This window comes from Cetorhinus maximus, chromosome 23, assembly GCF_964194155.1.
Source record: "Cetorhinus maximus chromosome 23, sCetMax3.hap1.1, whole genome shotgun sequence".
NCBI lineage: Eukaryota > Metazoa > Chordata > Chondrichthyes > Lamniformes > Cetorhinidae > Cetorhinus > Cetorhinus maximus.
In genome coordinates this window covers 52099412-52119046 of record NC_135901.1, presented here as the reverse complement: position 1 = coordinate 52119046, position 19635 = coordinate 52099412, and the positions used below count along the sequence as shown (strand labels likewise).

General features: G+C 43.5%; 1 protein-coding gene and 2 non-coding genes across 3 annotated transcripts in view; all 3 read right to left on the bottom strand.

Annotated features, from left to right (window-relative positions):
- LOC144698033 (uncharacterized) overlaps positions 1–19635 on the bottom strand; it is a 53327-nt gene that overhangs the window by 14167 nt on the left and 19525 nt on the right. The window lies entirely within an intron of this gene.
- On the bottom strand, positions 12696–12769 carry trnan-guu (transfer RNA asparagine (anticodon GUU)). The gene has a single exon. It is a non-coding gene; the product is annotated as a tRNA-Asn (tRNA).
- On the bottom strand, positions 17940–18021 carry trnas-aga (transfer RNA serine (anticodon AGA)). The gene has a single exon. It is a non-coding gene; the product is annotated as a tRNA-Ser (tRNA).

Genomic DNA, 19635 nt, shown 5'->3' with positions numbered 1-19635 from the left:
CCACATATCCACATCATCACCAAGACCGCCTATTTCCACCTCAGTAACATCACCCGACTCCACCCCAGTCTCAGCTCATCTGCTGCTGAAACTCTCATACATTCCTTTGTTAAGACTTAACTCTCCTAACGCACTCCTGGCTGGCCTCCTACATTCAACCTCACTGTAATATTGAGCTCATCCAAAACTCTGCTGCCCGTGTGCTTACTCGCACCCCTGTGCTCACTGAACTACAAAGGCTCCTGATTTATAACACATCTGTGAAACTCGTTGGAAAGGTCTAGTACACAAAAACATTCCATACAAATGCAAATTGTTGTTGTTGATTTGGACATATATCACTGTTCCTTCATCATCTCTGGGGGAATAACCTGTATCTCCTTACCGAACAGCATTGTGGGAGCACGTTCATCATACCACATGGACGGCAGCAGTTTAAGAAGGTCAAACATCACCTTCACAAGCAACTGGGGATTGGCAACATTTGCTGGTTTTGTTAATGAAAAGGCGAGGGAGAGGCTAACTGATTTGGTCTTGCAGAGAGCCAACAGGGGCACAACAGACTGAATGGCCTCCGTCTGTATTGTAATCATTCAATGATGCTATAACTTGATGAGAAAGGACCTACACTGGAGGCCAGGGACCAACTTCTGTAACCAACAGCCACCCTGATACAAACCGGCTCTTAATTGGTCTGTCTGTGTTTCTAGACTCGGTTCTGTGAGCAACGCCTGCAATAAAATAATAGCAAAATACTGCAGCTGCTGGAAATCTGAAATAAAAAGAGAAAATGCTGGAAATACTCAGCAGATCAGGCAGTATCTGTGGAGAGAGAAACGGAGTAAACATTTCAGGGAGTGCAGAATGAATTACTGGGAATAAAAATTATGCAGAATCTGATGATAAATATAAGCTCAGAGATGGAAGAGAGATGGACTATAGCACAGGAAAAACAATTCCTGACTATGAAAGACATGGTGGGAAGCTATAGCTGGTAAGCCAGCAGCACATGGTCAGCGCAGCAGTTGGCAGAAGTAACAGGAAAATACTAAACAGAGCTAAAATACACCCATTATTAGAGACAGAAGAAGTTAGACAACAGCAGAGAGGTGATCAGGAAGGGCAGAGGTGGAACAGAGCAATGGATGGACACAGAATCAGATCCACAGTAAAGGAGTCACACCAGCCGCAGAGCTGTCGGACCTCACACAGATAACAGAGCAGAGGACTAAAAGCTCCAAATTGTAGATGAATGGTCAAAACTACTCATCTCTCAAACAATTTAACTCTTTTCAGCTTTGGAAATTCCTGCTGGAGCCTGCAGCTGGAAAGATATCAGAAGCACTGGAGTCAGAGAAAAATCTCCCAGTTGAGGAAATACCCGGGGAGCGGGGTGATGTCACCGTGTAATTGTTGATGTGCGCTGATGTCACCGTGCAATTGTCGATGTGTGATGATGTCACACACACGAACACAGAACATCTGGGTCTGTGCAAACCAGTGATCATCACACATGATGAAGGATGTGAGGGTCCTTGAGAGGGTGTGGAGGAGACTTACCAGAATGGTTCAAGGGGTGAAGGATTTTAGATTAGTTTGGAGAAACTGGTGTTGTTCTCCTTGGAGCAAAGTAGATTGAGGGGAAATTTGATAGAGGTGCACAAGTTTATGATTGGTTTACATGAGGTAGTTATAGAAAAGCTGTTCACATTATCTGAGCATAAAAGGGTTATGGGACACAGATTTAAGATATGAGGTAAGATTTACAGGGGGGGGGGTGTGAGGAAGAAATTTTACACAGTGAGTGATAATGACCTGAAACTCATTAGTTACTCTCAAAGGCCGAAAATATCCAGGTCCTGATGAATCAAGTGAGTCTGTCAGATCTTGATCTGATGTTTGGTTTGAGTTTCCCGTCAGCAAATCCTTCCCAGTTAATATCCTATGAAAAGATTACAAAACTATCAGTCCAGGACAGAGATTGATAAGAGAGAAAAATTTCTCGTGGTTTGAGTTTGCTGTGTGTAAATCCTCCCCTTCACACTCCCTGTAAAAGGAGTTTCCAAAATCCATCCCTGTCAGTCCAGGGTAGAAATTCACAACATTCTGTGGAGGCCAGGTCATTGAGTATATTTAAGACCGAGGTAGATAGGTTCATGATTGGTAAGGGGATCAAAGGTTACGGGGAGAAGGAGAAAATTGGGGTTGAGAAACTTATCAGCCATGATTGAATGGCGGAGCAGACTCGATGGGTCGAATGGCCTAATTTCTGCTCCTATGTCTCCTCCTGCTACCTGACCAGGATGATTGCGCATGCGCCCTGCTGCTCAGCCGCTCCCCCGGGCCGAGCAGAGGGAGAGATCCAGCCATTGCCGGTCTGTTCGCTGCAAACGCGGGGCCGGTAGTTTCTTATTAAGGCTCTGCGGCCTGTACCAAGTGTTTATGAAGCCTCCCTGTCAACTCTGTTGGCTCCATTCTTCCCGTCCACCTAATAACTCTGGTATTCTGCTGCAGTCGCCATTTTCTTACCCTCTCTGCGGCTCCAGACACGGACAGCTCTGCGCATGCTCAGACAGGAGACCGCAATGCGCAGGTGCGAATCAGATTCCGCAATGCGCATGCGTAAGACCCTGGCGCTCTGGGAGGATGTAATTGCATATACAATAAATTTTTATGAGCCGATGGTACTTGCAGCTTTAAGGTCAAGATATAAAATTATACAATCAATTGATAAAATAAATTGCATCGGCTTCTACCATACTTCTGTTCTAGGTGTAATTAACAACAGAACAAACCCCTACAGTTAGATGTGAATTCACTGGATTCTTCGCAGGTGAAGTGAAGAAGTGATTTCTCCTTCCATACACCAAACATTTAAACTCCGTCTTGTCAGTCAGAATGTGCCTATTGCGGAGCAAATCCTTTGAACTTTTATAGCTGGATTGTTCACTGGAGGTCAAACTGAGTAAATGCCTTCGGACACATGAAATCTCTGAATTTTCACCATCAGATGTGACTGCTGCTGTGTCAACTAATCAGATGATCGAGTAAACCTTTTTTTCCATAATTAGCTGCTGAATGATGTTTTCACAGTGTGACTGTACCTAGGCGTGTCCAACACAGACTTGGATCTCTAATCCTCCTGGCAATGGGCTCTACATTATCATCTGAAGAAAAAAGGAAAGCGATGCTCTAAATCTGAAATAAAAACAGAACATTTTCGAATTCTAAACAGGTCTGGTAGTGTCTGTGGAGAGAGAGACATAGTTTTCATTTCAGGTCTGTGACTGGTCAGCAGAACTGTACTGAATCAGTGCACAGACCTGAAAATATAACTGTGGTTCTCACTCCACAGAAATTCCCAGATTTGCTGAGTATTTCCATTATTTTCTGCTTTTATCTCTGGTTAAAGACGTTGCTTCTGAATTGGACATTGGATTTCCTGTTAACCAACTTTTATTTATTCTTGTCTATCCGCAAGTAGAAACATCTTCCAAACCCTTTTGGAATATTAAAGGCTTCGATCAGGTCATTCCCTCACCCTGTTTTCTAGAGAAAACCTATTTAATCAGTTCAATCGTTGTTGAATGTTAAAAGTTTTCAGTTTTAACATCACTCCAGTAAATCTTTCTTGTACCTTCTCCGGTGCTTCTAGATCCATCTCATAATATGGAGACGGAGCTAATCTGTGTATCAAACTGATAATTGCTCCCAAATGCCTGTAAATTGGAAGGATCAGCATTGCAGTGGGAGAGAGGAACATGGTTACAAGCTGTTATTCACCAACCACTATTTTGGCCATTTTCCCATCTGCAGAACTTAAAATGAAATGAACACATCCAATAAAAAGATTTAGAAAGTTGGTGTTAGTTTTGTTTGTGACTCATTCACTCGGGTATTCAGTAAATGCTGCTCGGAGGTTAGGGACTGGGATATAATACATTTGCATTTCCTGAGCCTATGTTCGGTGAATTGGGAAGTTTGGCCCGGGTTGGAGTGACTTGTGTCCCAGGAACGGGCAGTAACCCACTGATTGAAGCTGCAGTCGCCTCTTTCTGCTGGCAGCGGGTGACTGGAGAGTGCAGGGCTGGAATATTACTGCTTTTCTGCTTTTCCCTATCTCACTCACTGTGGAGCTAAGGAAGAACGAATACCTGATGGGTTTGTTTGAATCCAATAATTCTATAGATTTCGAAAGCGCTCGATGTAGGCCTAAATGTTTTTTTCATTATGTTGCAGATTCATGAACGTTGACCAGGACACATGGCTGTGAGATCAAGCACCTCCTCATTTTCCTCTGTCGAAATATACAATCTAATTCCCCTTGCTGTACAACCTGTTACAGAGATTGTTATAGAAAAGATGGAAAGGTTACAGTTATACAAAGCCCTGGTTAGATCACACCTGGAGGACTGTGTATAGTTCTAGGAGCGGCACCTTATTAAGGAACAATATTTGCCTTGAAAGTTTCAGAGGAGCCGCATTGATGAGGTTGGTGGGTTTTGGAAATTGAAAGTTGTACATCCGCAGCTTGTGGCACTATTTCACCTCACTGTTCATTTCATGTTCATGTCTAACACACTCGATGCTGTTAGTGGCTCTACGAGTCTTCTCTGTTTTGACTAAACATGCTATTATTTTGTAGGAGGAACGAGGAGAGACAGTATAAATTGCAGGGTTCTGGAGAAAAGGTCGGGTAATGGCAGTGACAGGACGGGCAGAAGGCCCACTTTCCCTGCTGTAACCATTCTATGATTTTAAACAAATAATATTAACATGCTAGCAAGTTCTGTAGTTGTGGCCCAGTCTTTAAGGTGAATGGGTTTAAAATCCATTGGGGCCTCCTGACATAGGTTCGAATCTTGCTGACTGTGCTTCTCGTTATTTCTGCTTGACTGTAGAATGAATTCTCATTCAAATAGAAGAAAAGCCATCCAAACAAATCCATTTATGTGTCAGTCTTCTACAAGCCTCCAGTCGGATATGAAATAAAAACTGAGCCAAGTTGGTGACATCTCGTTTTCTGGGCGTTTGTCTCTCCTTAGGCCTCTGTTACTCTCGGTGTATCCCTCTGTGTGTATCAATGTGGTTCAGTTTCCCGAGGGGTTGAACACATTTTACCAGCACAAACTTTATTTACTTTCATTGTGCAACTTCATGTTAAAATGTTACAAGGAAAAACTCTCAGGGTAAAAGATGCAAGAGGAGTTTGTCTATTTCTCTGTATGTTAAACTGCAACAACAATTTATATTTATAAACCGCCTTTAACCCAATGAAACGTCACAAGGTGTTCCCCAGGATCATTATATTACAAACTGTGACACCGAATCACATATTCGGTCAGGTGACTAAAACCTCGGTCAAAGGGGGAGGCTTTAAGAACTGTCTTAAAGGAGGAAACTATCGATTTCATGTTCCAGATAACAGCAATGGTTCTTCTCATTGGCTCATTGTATTGAACCTGAACAGACCATTTGGTCAGAGAAATTTATCTCTGGTGAAAGGGATCGGGAATGAAAAAATGCCAAAATGAGCCTCCATAAGCCATATTTCCAGCCCTGTCAGCAGCTTCCCTGATGGCCGACTGGTTAGGGTTCAGCATTTTCACTGCTGCGTCTCAGGTTTGGTTCCCTGTCAGGGAATTGAGATTTACTGCTCTTGGGCAAACTGTTAAAACCAACATTATTTTCTTCCAGTCTGAAAACAACACAGAACAGCTCTGCCAGAGTCAGGGGAGTGAGAGTTAAAGTTTCACATCAGAGCTGGAAATGTCACACGGGCAAAACTCGGGAACAAATGCAGAGTCCGAGTGAGGGAGTGAAAATAAGAGAAGGGCTGTGATTGGTTACAAAGCACTGACTATCGAGTTGGTGGTGGACGGCAGAATATTATTCCTGCATTACCCATGTTACTTGCAGTTCTAATTTCCTGATTTATTACAGTGCCCAACATTACCACTGCAGTTTGGTGACCTATAAACAAATCCCACCAATGTTTGCTGCCACTTGTTGTTTCTTAGCTCCACCAAAATTGATCCTACACCTTGATCCATCAATCTAAGATCCTCTCTCACTAATGTACTGATCTTGTCGTTATTAACTGCGCGACCCCGCCTCCTTTCCCTTTTTGTCTATCCTTCCTAAATGACGAATACCCTTGAATATTCAGATCAATCACACTGCTCTTTGAAAGCAGCACACAGGGCCGAATGGCCTCTTTATTTGCTGTAACTTTCTGGCATTTTGTGTTTCCTAACACCCCGGTTGCATCTCTCTAAGTTATTCTGCCATTTCATAACTCAATCTAGCGAGAAGTAATCCCTGCCCTTCTATCTGACACTTTGAATTCCAGACACTAAACAAATTCATGACCGTGTTTAGTATTTGATGTATGTCAGTTGCTTTTAGTGATGAATATCTGCTGTGAGTTCCCTTGTCAGTTTCACAGGAGCCGCAGTGATGAGATTGGTGGGTTTTGGAAATTGAAAGTTCTACATGAGCAGCTTGAACAGCGAGTTGAACAAGTGCCAGCGCAAATCGAATTGTACGGTTTGTGTGCGGTGTTTCATTTTAACAGGAAGAACGAGGAGAGACAGATTCAAAATAAATTGCTGTGGGGAAAAAGGCGGGATTATGGAATGAGTTAAATTGCTCTTCCAGAAAGCCGCCACGGACAAGAATGTTCTCCTGCTCTGCTGTAGCCACCCATGATTTCATACTAACAACATCACCCTGTGCATTGAGTCACTCGTGGTGACTGAGTGGTGAAGGCGATAGAGTCCAGATCCATTGGGGTTCCCCGCTTCTCATTATTCCTGGTTTTAACTCTGTGTTTACAGAGTTAATTATCGGTTACATTGAATCAAGTCCATCCAAACACTCGGGCGTTTTCCTATTTCTGTTCATTCACAAAAATATTCGCGAAACTTCCAGTCAGAAATGGAACAAAAACGGAGCCAGGTTGGTGTCATGTTTGCTTTCTGGGTGTTTGTCTCTCCTTAGAAACAATCGCTTGTCCTCTGTCACTGTCGGTGTAAATGTCTGTGTGTGTTCCTCTGTGTGTGTCAATGTGGTTCAGTTCCTCATTTTTACCATCCAAACATTATTTACGATAGTTTTGTGGCTTCAGATTAAGATGGTCCAGAGAAAACAAAAGCGCTGTTTTAAAAGATGCAAGAGGGCATTTCTTTCTGTTTCTTTTTGGGTGGAGACTATTCAGCTACTAAATGTCCGGATGTTACAAAGCGGATGATGATTGAAGTTTTCACATGATCTTATTAAGTAGCTGAGAATGCCCGAGGGGCCGAATGGCCTATTCCTGATCATATTTTTCCCACACTCTAATTCAGAGCCGATGCCGGTCAAGGCAATGGTTGTTTCTGCTCTAAATGTGGTACTGAGTCGCCGATTGGGCTAAGATGCTGGCCGAGGCTTTCCTGCTTTGGGCTCCAGTCCTGCGGCTGTTAAACTTTCCGGCGGTTTGTTGTTTGAGACGCTTCCAAAAAATCCTCTGTGTGGCCAGGGGACGGCTGACCTGTGCAGTGTTGCATTTTGGTTGGGGGAATTGGGAGAGGTGGTTGGGGCAATGGCACGGACTGAAAATCTCTTTTATCTGTTACTCCCTGTCTCCATTCTATTATTTTATACAAACAATAGCGAACTTTCACTAAGTATTGTGGCGAATTGGTTAAACTGATGGACTGGAAATTGGCTGGAGTTTTCTCACGCAAGTTGGAGCCCTGTAGTTTATGCTTCTTATCATTCCTGATTTTAACTGACGGTCTGTAGAATTAGTTATCGGTTAAATTGAATATAAAACATCCAAATACCCCGTGATTCTTATTTCTGTTCATCTGCAAATATTCATCAAATTCACAGTCGGAAATGGAAGAGTAATTGACCACTCCTGATCAACCAATCACAACTGCTCTTTGACAGCAGCAGCCCAGGCCGAATGGCCTCTTTCTTAGCTGGAACTTCTCATAATTTTATGTTTCCCAACAGCACGGATGATCTTTCCCAGTCATTCTGCCATTTTATAACACATTTTATCGAAATGTACTTTGTTACTTTGTGTCCTGTCCTTCTGAAGTCAAGACCCGGAGTGAATTCAGTGAGAAGTTTTCTTGTCATTTCCAGCAGGAGATTTGGAACCAGACCAGTTCATTGAGTTTAAATGGTCCCGACTCTTCACTGCAGCTCGTTGTATTTTTGAGTGGAGATGATTTTTGTTTGTTACGAAGTGCAGGATGATCTGATTAACTGACGGAGCAGATTTGAGGTTCGGAATGATCTATTCCTACTCTGAAACAAAACCAAAACATGCTGGAAAAACTCAGCAGGTCTGACTGCATTTGTGGAGAGAAAGACAGAGATAACGTTTCGAGTCTGTATGACTCTTCTTCAGAACTAAAGGGAAGTAAGACTTCATATTTCTACTTCCCTTTAGCTCTGAAGAAGAGTCATACAGACTCGAAACGTTAATCCTGCCTTTCTCTCCACAGATGCTGTCAGACCTGCTGAGTTTTTCCAGCATTTTTTGCTTTTGTTTAAGATTTCCAGCATCCGCAGTAGTTTGCCTATTCCTAATCTATAGTTTTTGTTCTATTTCAGTGCCAAAACTTGTGAAGGAAACAGTTCATAAATTTCGCCCAGCGTGGCTGAGCGAGCTAAGGCGCTGGCTTAAAGTATGTATGAAGTCGTGAGTTTGCGTCCCACTGCTGCTCAACATTTAGCAGCACCATTAGCACAAGCAAGATGCCACCTCATATTGACAGGGAGAACGAGGAGAGTAGCTGTGGGGAAAAGGCGGGGTGTGGAATTACAATAGTTGAGTTGCTCTTCCATAGAGACGACATGCTGAATGACCGTCTGATGTAGCCGTCTCTGATTTTATACAAACAGCAGTGACGTCATTATCGGCCCTGTGTTCACGGTGGAGTGAATAAGGGGTTGGAGTTGGAATCCTGTGGGGTCTCCTCACAGAGGTACAAATCCTACCGTCTCCAGTTCTCATCATTCCTGATTTTAATAAAGTGCCCATGGAATTAATTATTGGATAAACGGAATCAAAACCACGCAAACACTCCCGTGGTTTGTTCTTTCCGTTCGTCTGTGTGTGTGTCAATGTGGTTCAGTTCCCCAAGGGAATGGACACATTTTTAACATAACAAACTTTATTCACATTAGTTGTGCAACTTCAAATCAAAAAAATATCAGGGTGAAAGTTGGAAGAGGAGCTTGTCTCCTTCTCTATATGCCCCATTACAACAACAGCTTAGATTTAGATAGCGTCTTTAATGTACTTAAACCTCCGAAGATGGTTGACAGGATCATTATGTAACAGAGTCTGACACCGTCACACATATTGAGATGTTGGGCCAGGTGAACAAAAGCTTGGTCAAAGAGATAGGTTTTACAGAGCGTCTTAAAGGAGGAAAGAGAGGTCGGGGGAATTCCAGAGTTTGGGGCCTCGGTAACTGAAACCTCGGTCACAAATGGTGGAGGGATTCTGATTGGGAACTTACAACAGGCCAGGATTAGAGGGGCACAGATATCTCAGAGACGTGTGGGGTTCGAGAAGATCTCAGAGATAGGGAGGGGCGAGAACAACGGGAGATTTGAACACAAGGATAAGAAAGTTTGAAGTAAATGCATTCTTTCACCGGGAACCAGTGTAGGTCAACGAGTAGAGGGTGATAGAGGAATGGGACTTGCTGTGAGTGAAGACATGGGCAGCAGTTTTGGATGACCTCAATTTACGGAGGGGAGAATGTCCACTTACATTCCAGAACTGACATTCTGCTGGATCAGCACTGCCCTGTTTCCAAGACCAATATTGATCCTTTATAAGGTGCCATTCCCTGAACTATACACAATCCTCCAGGTGTGATCTAATCAGGGCTTTGTTCAGCTGTAGCAAACCTTTCCCTCTTTTCTATAACAGCCTCTGTAACAGGCTGTACAATAAGGGGAATTACATTGTATATATCGACTGAGATGCTTGGTCAGAATAAACTTCATTTAAATATTCAATAGGAAATCAATTGCACAAATAAATATTCCTCTTCATTTCGAAGACAACATCTGAATCCCCAGTCCAACTCTCCGTGTCATTGGGTCAGGGAAACTTTGTTAATTTTCACACACTGAGCATGGACACTGCAGAAGCTCCTGCACCTCTTTCAATATTGTTTTCCTTAACTCAGAGTTTTCAAAAAGGAATTCATAATTATTTGAAATGGAAAAAAATACCTGCAGGGTTATGAAGGAAGAGAATGATATTGGAACTAAGTGGTTAGCTATTTGAAGAAAGCACAAACCCGATGGGTCGAATGGCCTCCTAATGCACTGTGTCAGTTTACAATTAGATCAATTTCTCTGCAGCATTCCAAAATGTCCCGCCCCAATTTTATACCTGTGAAACAGGATCTTGCAGTGCAGCAGGTCTACACAGTTTGAAATTCTATACAGGTCCCTTTGGCTTTTTCTCGCAAATTGTTTCTGTGGTGCATCGCCAGCGATGCCCACGTCCCATAAATGAATAAAAATACAAATAGTGGTTATCACATTCGCTTCACATGCACAATGTCACTGGTTCAAAAGCTGGCAGAGACATTATCAAAACTGAATCATCTAATTGTGAGAAGTTGCACAATTCCCGTTTGTTGCTAAACAATAACTGAATATATTATCTCACAGCCATGTGTCATTGGCACTTCACCAGGCTTTGGATGATTTTCTCCAAAAGGCACAGTTATGAGAAAGAGACAAAAATGAGACGAATTACAGTGAGATAGTTCGCACATGTGTGAAGTGTTGAATGACCTGCTGATGTGCTGTGTCATTTTATGATTCTAATTTCAGATCAATTTCTCTGCCCCATGGCTGTGTTTTTCAGTCGAACTGCACTTCCACAAACCAGGGTCCGGAAGTGCAGTAAGACTGCACGGTTTGACATTCTAAGTCACTCTCTGTGGTTCTGTCCATCGTTTCTGTAGTGTAGTGGTTATCAAGTACATGCAAAAAGTCCCCTGTCTGGAAATTGGTGGAAACATTATCGAGATTTACACATCTAAGTGTGAGGGAAAGTTCCATAATTCACATTTGTTGCTGAATATTAACTGAATATAGTACCTTGCCGCCACATTAAATTTGCCCTTCGCCAACTTCAAAAAGCATTCTCAAAATCAGGAGGGATGAAACTGACTAGGCACAAAAAAATGCCAGTTTCTTTAGTCAACAACAGAAATTAATGAGTTTACAAATGCAAATTCACAGTTACTTACTGACTGAAAGATTATTACTAGTGTGAAACAAAGACTAGCATTACCCTAAAGGCAGGTGCAACTGATACTGTGATTGAACACAAGGGAATGGGAGACATGGTACAAAATCACTTTTCATCGCTCCTCATCATGGATCTTCATTCTTTCATAGGCACGGCTGGCCAGCATTTGTTGCCCATCCAGAATTGTCCTTGAGCTGTGTAACTTGTTAAACCATTTCGGAGGGCCGTTAAGAATCAATCACATCACTGTTGGTCTGGAGTCACAGGCAGGTCAGACCAGGTAAGGACGACCGATTGAATTCCCTAAAGGACTGGTGAATCGCATGGGTTTGTACGACAATCCGTGATAGTTTCATGATCATCATGACTGAGAAAATACTGAGGACATGTCCGATCAGAATAAACGTCTTTTGTAAATTCAATATGAAATTAATTGCACAAATAACTAATGTTTATATCAAAAACTTCAGAAGGAACCAAAGTCCAACTCTTCATTTCATTGGGTAAGGGAAATGTTCATTAAGGCAAACTGCACGGATTCTGCAGAAACTCCTTCTTCAAAAGGGAATTTGGCAATGGTTGAAAGAGAGAAATTTCTGATTCATGGAAAGGGAGAAGGAAACTGGGACTAATTGGCAAGATCTTTGTAGAAGGCTGGTTACAAATAGAATGGGTGGAAGGTCCTCTTACTGAGCTGTGTCATTTGATGATGATATTGTTGATCAGTCTGTCTCCAGCATTCCTAATGAGAACAGCCGAATTCCATTTCTTCATAACAAAGACCCAAAGTGATGCTGAATGACGTCACCGTTTAACATTCCAGACAGCTCCATTGGGATCCAGGCAGGGAAATGTTCCTGTAGCGTTGTGGTTACCCCGCTCATTTCGCATGTGCAAGTTACTCCATTCGATGCTCGGGGAAACATTATCACCCAGCTGTGTGGAAAAGTTACATCGCTCCCATTCCTGTTTGTTGTTGAATGTGAACTGAATGCTGGATCTTGCAGCCACATTAGATTCGCTCTTCACCATTTCTGAAGATAACATTCAGCAAAATAAGAAGATGTTTCCGCTGGCAGCGGGTGATTGGAGAGTGCGGGGTTGGAATATTGTTACTTGTTCCTGTCTCACTCACTGTGGAGCTGAGGAAGAGCGACTAACTGATGGGCTTGTTTCAATCCAATAGCCTCATAGATCTGTATTGATTTAGATGGGGGTTCACGATCGTTCATATTCTTTGTTATGTCTGAAATGAATATCCAGAAACAGAGCTTGGTGTGGGAACTCAGTGGGTGACAGCCGAGTTTTCAACGTGGGAGGTGGGATGGATTTTCTTGTAGTTTCAGGGCCCCGAAACAAATCAGAGCGTTAATGAGTAATGATGGGGAGAAAAAAGTGCCAGCTTCGTCCCTGGGTGGTCTCGAACCACCAACCTTTCGGTTAACAGCCGAACGCGCTGACCAATTGCGCCACAGAGACTCGATAGAAGAGCTTGCACTCTGTAAGATATCCTAAACCAATGGCTCAGTGAGAGAAAGCTTCAGATTGCCGTGACTGCAATGACAATTATTCCCTATCAGTTTTACTCTTCCCAAATAAAGGTTGGGACATTCATTGTGGGCACATGGAAAAAGTCTGATCCCACCCATTGCAGACACATCCATGTCACCGGGAACCAGCTCTCCTACAACCGGTGCCGTCTCCCTTCGAGTCTTTCCGTGTTTTGTCTGTTACCAAGTATTCTGATAGTCCCGAAGCCGGTAATTCTAAAGGGGTTTCTCTGTTACACAGCGAGTGGTTAGGATCTGGAATGCACTACGTGAGAGTATGGGTGGGAGGCAGATTCAAACGCGGATTTCAAAAGAGAATTGGACATAATGCAGGTCTCCAGGGACAAACGCGGGGGAGTGAGACCAGGTGAGTTAGTTTCCAGAAGAGAAAGAGATCTCCCCTTTCAGACGGAGTTAAGGAGATTTATTTCCTCTCATAGGGTCATTCGCCTGTGGAATTATTTTCATCAGAGGTTTGGTCATTGAATTTACACAAGCCAGAATTAGACAGATTTTTGATAGACAAGGGGGTCAAACGTTATGGGGAGCAGGCAGGAAGGCGGAGTTGAGACCACAACCAGATTTGTCGTGACCTCAATGAATGGTGAAGCAGGGTCAAGGGGCTGAATGTCCCATTCCTGCCCCTGAGTCTTTTGTTCCTCCGACCCAGGCTGAATGGCCTCCATCTGTGTGTAGTCTTAGCACTGATTCTCTGACACTATGAGGCGCTGGAGAGGCAAATGGCCAATTCCTGCTTCTATTTGTTATGTTCTATTTTGGAGCTGTTACCACCCAAGGCAATGGTTAGTTTACCTTTGATAGTGGGAGCGTGGCCGGCTGGGTTAAGGTGTTTTATTTGGCCTCTGTTCTCTTCGTGGGTTCGAATCGAAATTTCATTTGATTTGTTCTTTCAGTCACTTCACCTGAGCATCGGCTCGTGGCCGTGATGTACTAAGATCTTCATCTTGGCAGGAAGAACAAGGAGACGCAGTATGAATTGCAGGGTGACTAGGGATATGTGGGGCCGAACTCCCTCTTTCTCTGTTATAACCTTTCTGTGATTTCATATGAACAAGATTGAAATTGATGTGAGGTTTGTAATTGCGGATGAGTGGTTAAGACAATGGGTTTGAAATCTATTGGGCTCTCCCCGTGTAGGTTTGAATCCTCGCTGTCTGCTGCTCCTTATTTTAGATGAATCCAGAATTAAATTAATTGTTGGTGAAATGGAATAAAAACTTTCCAAAGACTCCCGTGTGTTTCTCCGGCTTCTGTTCCACATTTCTTCATTTCCGTTCATCGGCAAGCATTCACCAAATCTGCAGTCTGAAATGGAACAATAATTGGAGAAGCTGGTGACATCCTAACTTTCTGGGTGTTTGTGGATCCTGAGGCCTCTGTCACTCTCGGTGCATGTGTCTGTGTGTGTTCCTCTGTGTGTGTCAATGTGGTTCAGTTCCCTGTGGGGATGAACACTTTTTTACCATCACAAACTTCATTCACATTATTCGTGCAACTTCATGTTAGAATGTTATGGTCCCCCGTCTTTTCCCCGGAGACCTGAATTTTCTGTCCAATTCTCTTTTGAAATCCGCGATTGAATCTGTCTCCCTCACACTCTCAGGCCGTGCATTCCAGATCCTAACCACTCGCTCTGTAACACAGAAGCCCCTTCAGAATGGTACACTTTATGTGATGTTGCCTCTCTTCATTCTTCTGACCAACATGAATCACTTCACACTTCCCTACATTAAATTTCAGGTTCGCTTTAATAGTTTACACGAGGAATTCCTGTGCATTGTGTCAGTTCACACAGCGGTAAGAAAAAAGTTAGCTCCTGATCAGGAGTTGAACCTGGGCTGCGGCGGTGAAAGCACCAAATCCGAAGCACGAAGCTCTCCGACTTCCAGTGAAGCCGAGGCTGTTTTCACTCAGAGGCCAGCAACTGTGATATTAACAAAGTGGGATGGAGAGAGACTCAGTTTGAGCGGTGACACTGCTGGAGGGATGGGGAGTTGGGGATCACCCATCAAAGCTTTAAAAAAACAGCAGCGCCCAGAGTGGGTCTCGAACCCACGATGCTGAAATTAAGAGTCTCACGCTTTACCAGGTAAGCTAGCCGGGAATGCAGAGTCATTGTTCCCTATGCAAAAATTCAGGGAGATCAATGTTCCTTCCTCCCTGGAGCCTCAGCTTGTTCTGAATTTCAAAGTGTGGGAGATAATCGGCCTACAAAAGCCCCAAGGTTACAATGCATTCCTCTCAATCATCAATAACATTCACATCTTCCACTTCTTAGCTGCACCTCCTTCCAAACATAGCAAACTCTCTCTTGCATCTTTCATCCTGATATTTTTCTCTTTGACATTTTAATATGAAGCTGCACAATTAATGTGAATCAAGTTTATGAAGTGAATATGTGTCCATCCCCTCGGGGAACTGAACCGCATTGGCACACACAGAGGAACACACACAGACACATACACCGAGAGTGACAGAGGCCGAAGGAGAGACAAACACCCAGAAAGCAAGGATGTCACCAACTTGGCCAATTATTGTTCCATTTCAGACTGCAAATGTAGTGAATGTTTTCAGAATAACAAAAGTAAGAAACACGGGGGTATTTGGGTGGTTTTCTTTTTCATTTGACAGATAATTTATTCTGCAGGCAGTTTGTGTCAATCAGGAATGAGAAGAAAGGGAGTTGGCAGGATTCGAACCATGTGTAAAAATGCCTTCAGCACTCGGCCCGGACAACTGGGTAAAGGCTGCATGTTGTTTGTTTAAAATAATAGAATGAATACAGGGAGTTCCAGTGAAAGGAGGTCTTCCAGTCCGTGTCATTGTCCCACCTTTTTCCAGTCACCCTGGGATTTACACTGTCTCTCCTCATTCTTCCAAATGATATACAATACTGCACAGATCAGCTGCCCCTTCACCGCACGGAGAATTTTTGGGAAGCGCCTCAAATAACAAACCACCAGAAAGTTTGGCAGCGGTGGGAGTGAAGCCCAAATCACCGGGGAGATCGAAACCTGAACCAGCGGCTGAGCATGCTCGGCCTCACTACCACATTCAGATTAGACACAAACATTGTCTTCACCAACATTCACACTGAATTAGAATATAAAAAAATATGATCAGGAATTGGCCATTCGGCCCCTCGAGCGTTCTCAGCTATTTAATAAGATCATGTGAAAGCTTCAATCATCACCAAGTAACATCTGGAGGTTTAGTTGCTGAACAGTCTCCATTCAAAGGAAAGGGAGAAATGTTTTAAAACTGCTCTTTTTTTCCCTGTACCACCTTAACATGAAGCCACAGAACTAACATGGCCAATGTTTGGGTGGTAAAAATGGGAAACTGAACCACATTGACACACGCAGAAAATCACAAATATGTGTGTTGTTGAGATTTGAAATTGTGCTTATTTTCACACTGTCTTTCAATGTTCAGAAAGTGGAGCTGTGATCAGCTTATAGCTCAGAAGATGTACAGCAAGAATGTACATAACAGGCTAATGCTAACAGTGCCTGTTTTAACTCGGTGAGCTGCATCTGACGATTGAGAACATTTAATTGCCGCTCAACGAGTCCGGTTCCAAATTCCCTGCCATAAATGAAAAGAAAACTCGCTGAATTTGCTGAATGTCTTGAATTCAAAGCATCATATGGAAGGTAAGAAAATTAATCTTAACCGTGGTATTAGGAAAAATAAAATGACAGAAAGTTACAGCAAAGAAAAAAGGCCATTCGGCCCTGTGTGCTGCTTTCAAAGAACAGTGTGATTGGTTGACCTGAATACTTTTAGGAAGAATGGACAAATCGAAAACGAGGTGGGGTCGCGCTGTTAATAAGGAACGAGATCGGTACATTAGTGACAGAGGATCTCAGATTGAAGGATCAAGATGTGGAATTAGTTTGAGTGGAGCTAAGAAACAACAAGAGGCAGCAAACATTGGTGGGAGTTGTTTGTGGGCCACCAAACTGTAGTGGTAATGTTGGGCATGGGATAAATCAGGAAATTAGAGCTGCATGTGACATGGGTAACACGGGAATAATATTCTGCCGTGCACCACCAGCTCTATAGTCAGTGCTTTGTAACCTATCACAGTCCTTCTCTTTTATTTTCACTCCCACACTCCGACTCTGGGTTTATTCCCGAGTTTTGCCCTTGTGACATTTCCAGCTCTGATGTGAAACTTACACTCTCACTCCATCATTTCTAGCAGAGCTTTACAGTGTTATTTTCAACCAGCAAATCAATCACTTTGATTTGAACAGCTCGCCCAGGAGGAATAAGTTTCAACTCCCTAACCAGGAATCGAATGCAGGCTGTACTGATAAAATTACCGCATTCTAACCACTAACCTAGCAGTTTGACACATGCAGGCTGCTTGTGGAATTTTCCCTTTCCAGATCCCTTTTACCAGGGACAAGTTTCTTTGACCAAATGGTCTGTGTCATTTGAACACAAGTGACGTCTTCAGCCAATGAGAAAAACCATTGCTGTTTGCTGGAACATGAAATCGATACTTTCTTCCTTTAAGACAGTTCTTAAAGCCTCCCCCTTTGACGGAGCTTTTAGTCATCTGACCGAATATGAGGCTCAGCGTTGTACTTTGTTATACAATGCTCCTGGGGAACGCCTTATGACGTTTCATTAGGTAAAAGGAGCTTTATAAATATAAGTTGTTGTTGTAGTCCATACATAGAAAGAGACAGACTCCTCTTGTCTCTTTCATCCTGATATTTTTCACTGTAACATTGTAATGTGAAGTTGCACAACTAATGTGAATCCAGTTTGTTCTCGTAAAAATGTGTTCACCTCCTCAGGGAACTGAACCACATTGACCCACACAAAGGAAAACAAACAGCGGTGTACACCGAGACTGACAGAGGCCTAAAGAGAGACAAATGCCAGGATGAAATCATGTCACCTAATTGGCTCATTTTTGTTTTCCATTTCCGGCTGGAGATTTGCAGAAGGCTGACAATCAATGGACATAAGAGATCACGGATATGTTTGGATCACTTTTCCTCGATTCAAACGACAATTAGTTCTGTCTGCGCGTGGTTAAAATCAGAAATAACAGGAAACGTAGTCAGCAGGATTCGAACCTGCGCAGGATAACCCCAATGGATTTCTAATCCATCGCCTTAACCACTCGGCCACGACTACAGAAGTTGTTCCTATTCTACTATTAGTTGTATGAAATCATAAAAGTTACAGCAGAGAAAGCAGTCTTTCTGCCCATCTTGTCATGGCCATTACCTGGCCTTTTCCACGGAACCCTGCAATTTATCCTGTCTCTCCTCGTTCTTCCCACCAAATTGGGAATGAAAAAGTGAGAATGATCTAACCTGGCCAATTACCGCCCCATCAGTCTACTCACCATCATCGGTAAAGTAATGGAAGGGGTCATCAACAGTGCTATCAAGCGGCACTGACTGAGCAACAACCTGCTCACTGATGTCCAGTTTGGGTTCCGCAAGTGCCACTCAGCTCCTGACCTCATTACAGTCTTGGTTCAAACATAGACAAAAGAGCTGAACTCCAAAGATGTGGTGAGAGTAACTGCCTTTGACATCAAGGCAGCATTTGATCGAGTGTGGCATCAAGGAGCCCTTGCAAAACTGGAGTCAATGGGAATCAGAGGAAAACTCCCCGCTTGTTGGAGTCATACCTAGCACAAAGGGAGATGGTTGTGGTTGTTGGAGGTCAGCCATCTTAGCTCCAGGACATCACTGCAGGAGTTCCTCAGGGTAGTGTTCTAGGCCCAACCATCTTCAGCTGCTTCACCAATGACCTTCCTTTCATCATAAGATCAGAAGTGGGCATGTTCGCTGATGATTGCACAATGTTCAGCGCCATACCCGACTCTTCAGATACTGAAGCAGTTCATGTCCAAATGCAGCAAGGCCTGGATAAATCCAGGCTTGGGCTGACAAGTAGCAAGTAACATTCACACCACACAAGTCTCAGGTAATGACCATCTCCAACACGAGAGAATCCAACCATCGCCCCTTGATGTTCAATGGCATTACCATCACAAATCCCGCACTATCAACACCCTTGGGGTTAACATTGACCCGGAACTGAACTGGACTAGCCGTACAAACACTGTGGCTCCAAGAGCAGGTCAGAGGCTAGGAGTCGTGCAACGAGTAAGTCACCTCCTGACTCCCCAAAGCCTGTCCACCATCTACAAGGCACAAGTTCGGAGTGTGATGGAATGCTCCCTGCTTGCCTGGATGAGTGCAGCTCCCGCAACACTGAAGAAAATGGACACCATCCAGGGCAAAGCAGTCTGCTTGACTGGCACTACATCCATATTCACTCTCTTCACCACCAATGCGCAGTAGCAGCAGTGTGTACCATCTACAAGGTGCACTGCAGGAATTCACCAAGGCTCCATAGACAGCAGCGTCCAAACCCACGACCGTTGCCAGCTGGAAGAACAAGGGCAGCAGTTAGATGGGAACACCACCATCTGGAAGTTCCCCTCCAAGTCACTCACCATCCTGACTAGGAAATATATCGCCGTACTTTCACTGTCACTGGGTCAAAATCCTGGAACTCCCTTCCTAACAGCACTGTGGGTGTACCTACACCACATGGACTGTAGCGGTTCAAGAAGCCAGATCACCTTCCCAAGGGCAATTTGGGATGAGCAATAAATGTTGGCCCAGACAGTGAAGCCCACATCCCGTGAATGAATTTAAAAAATCATTCATGTTAGCCTGCAAATTATATTGCCTTGTTCTTCTGGCCAAAGTAAAGCTCTGCAAACGT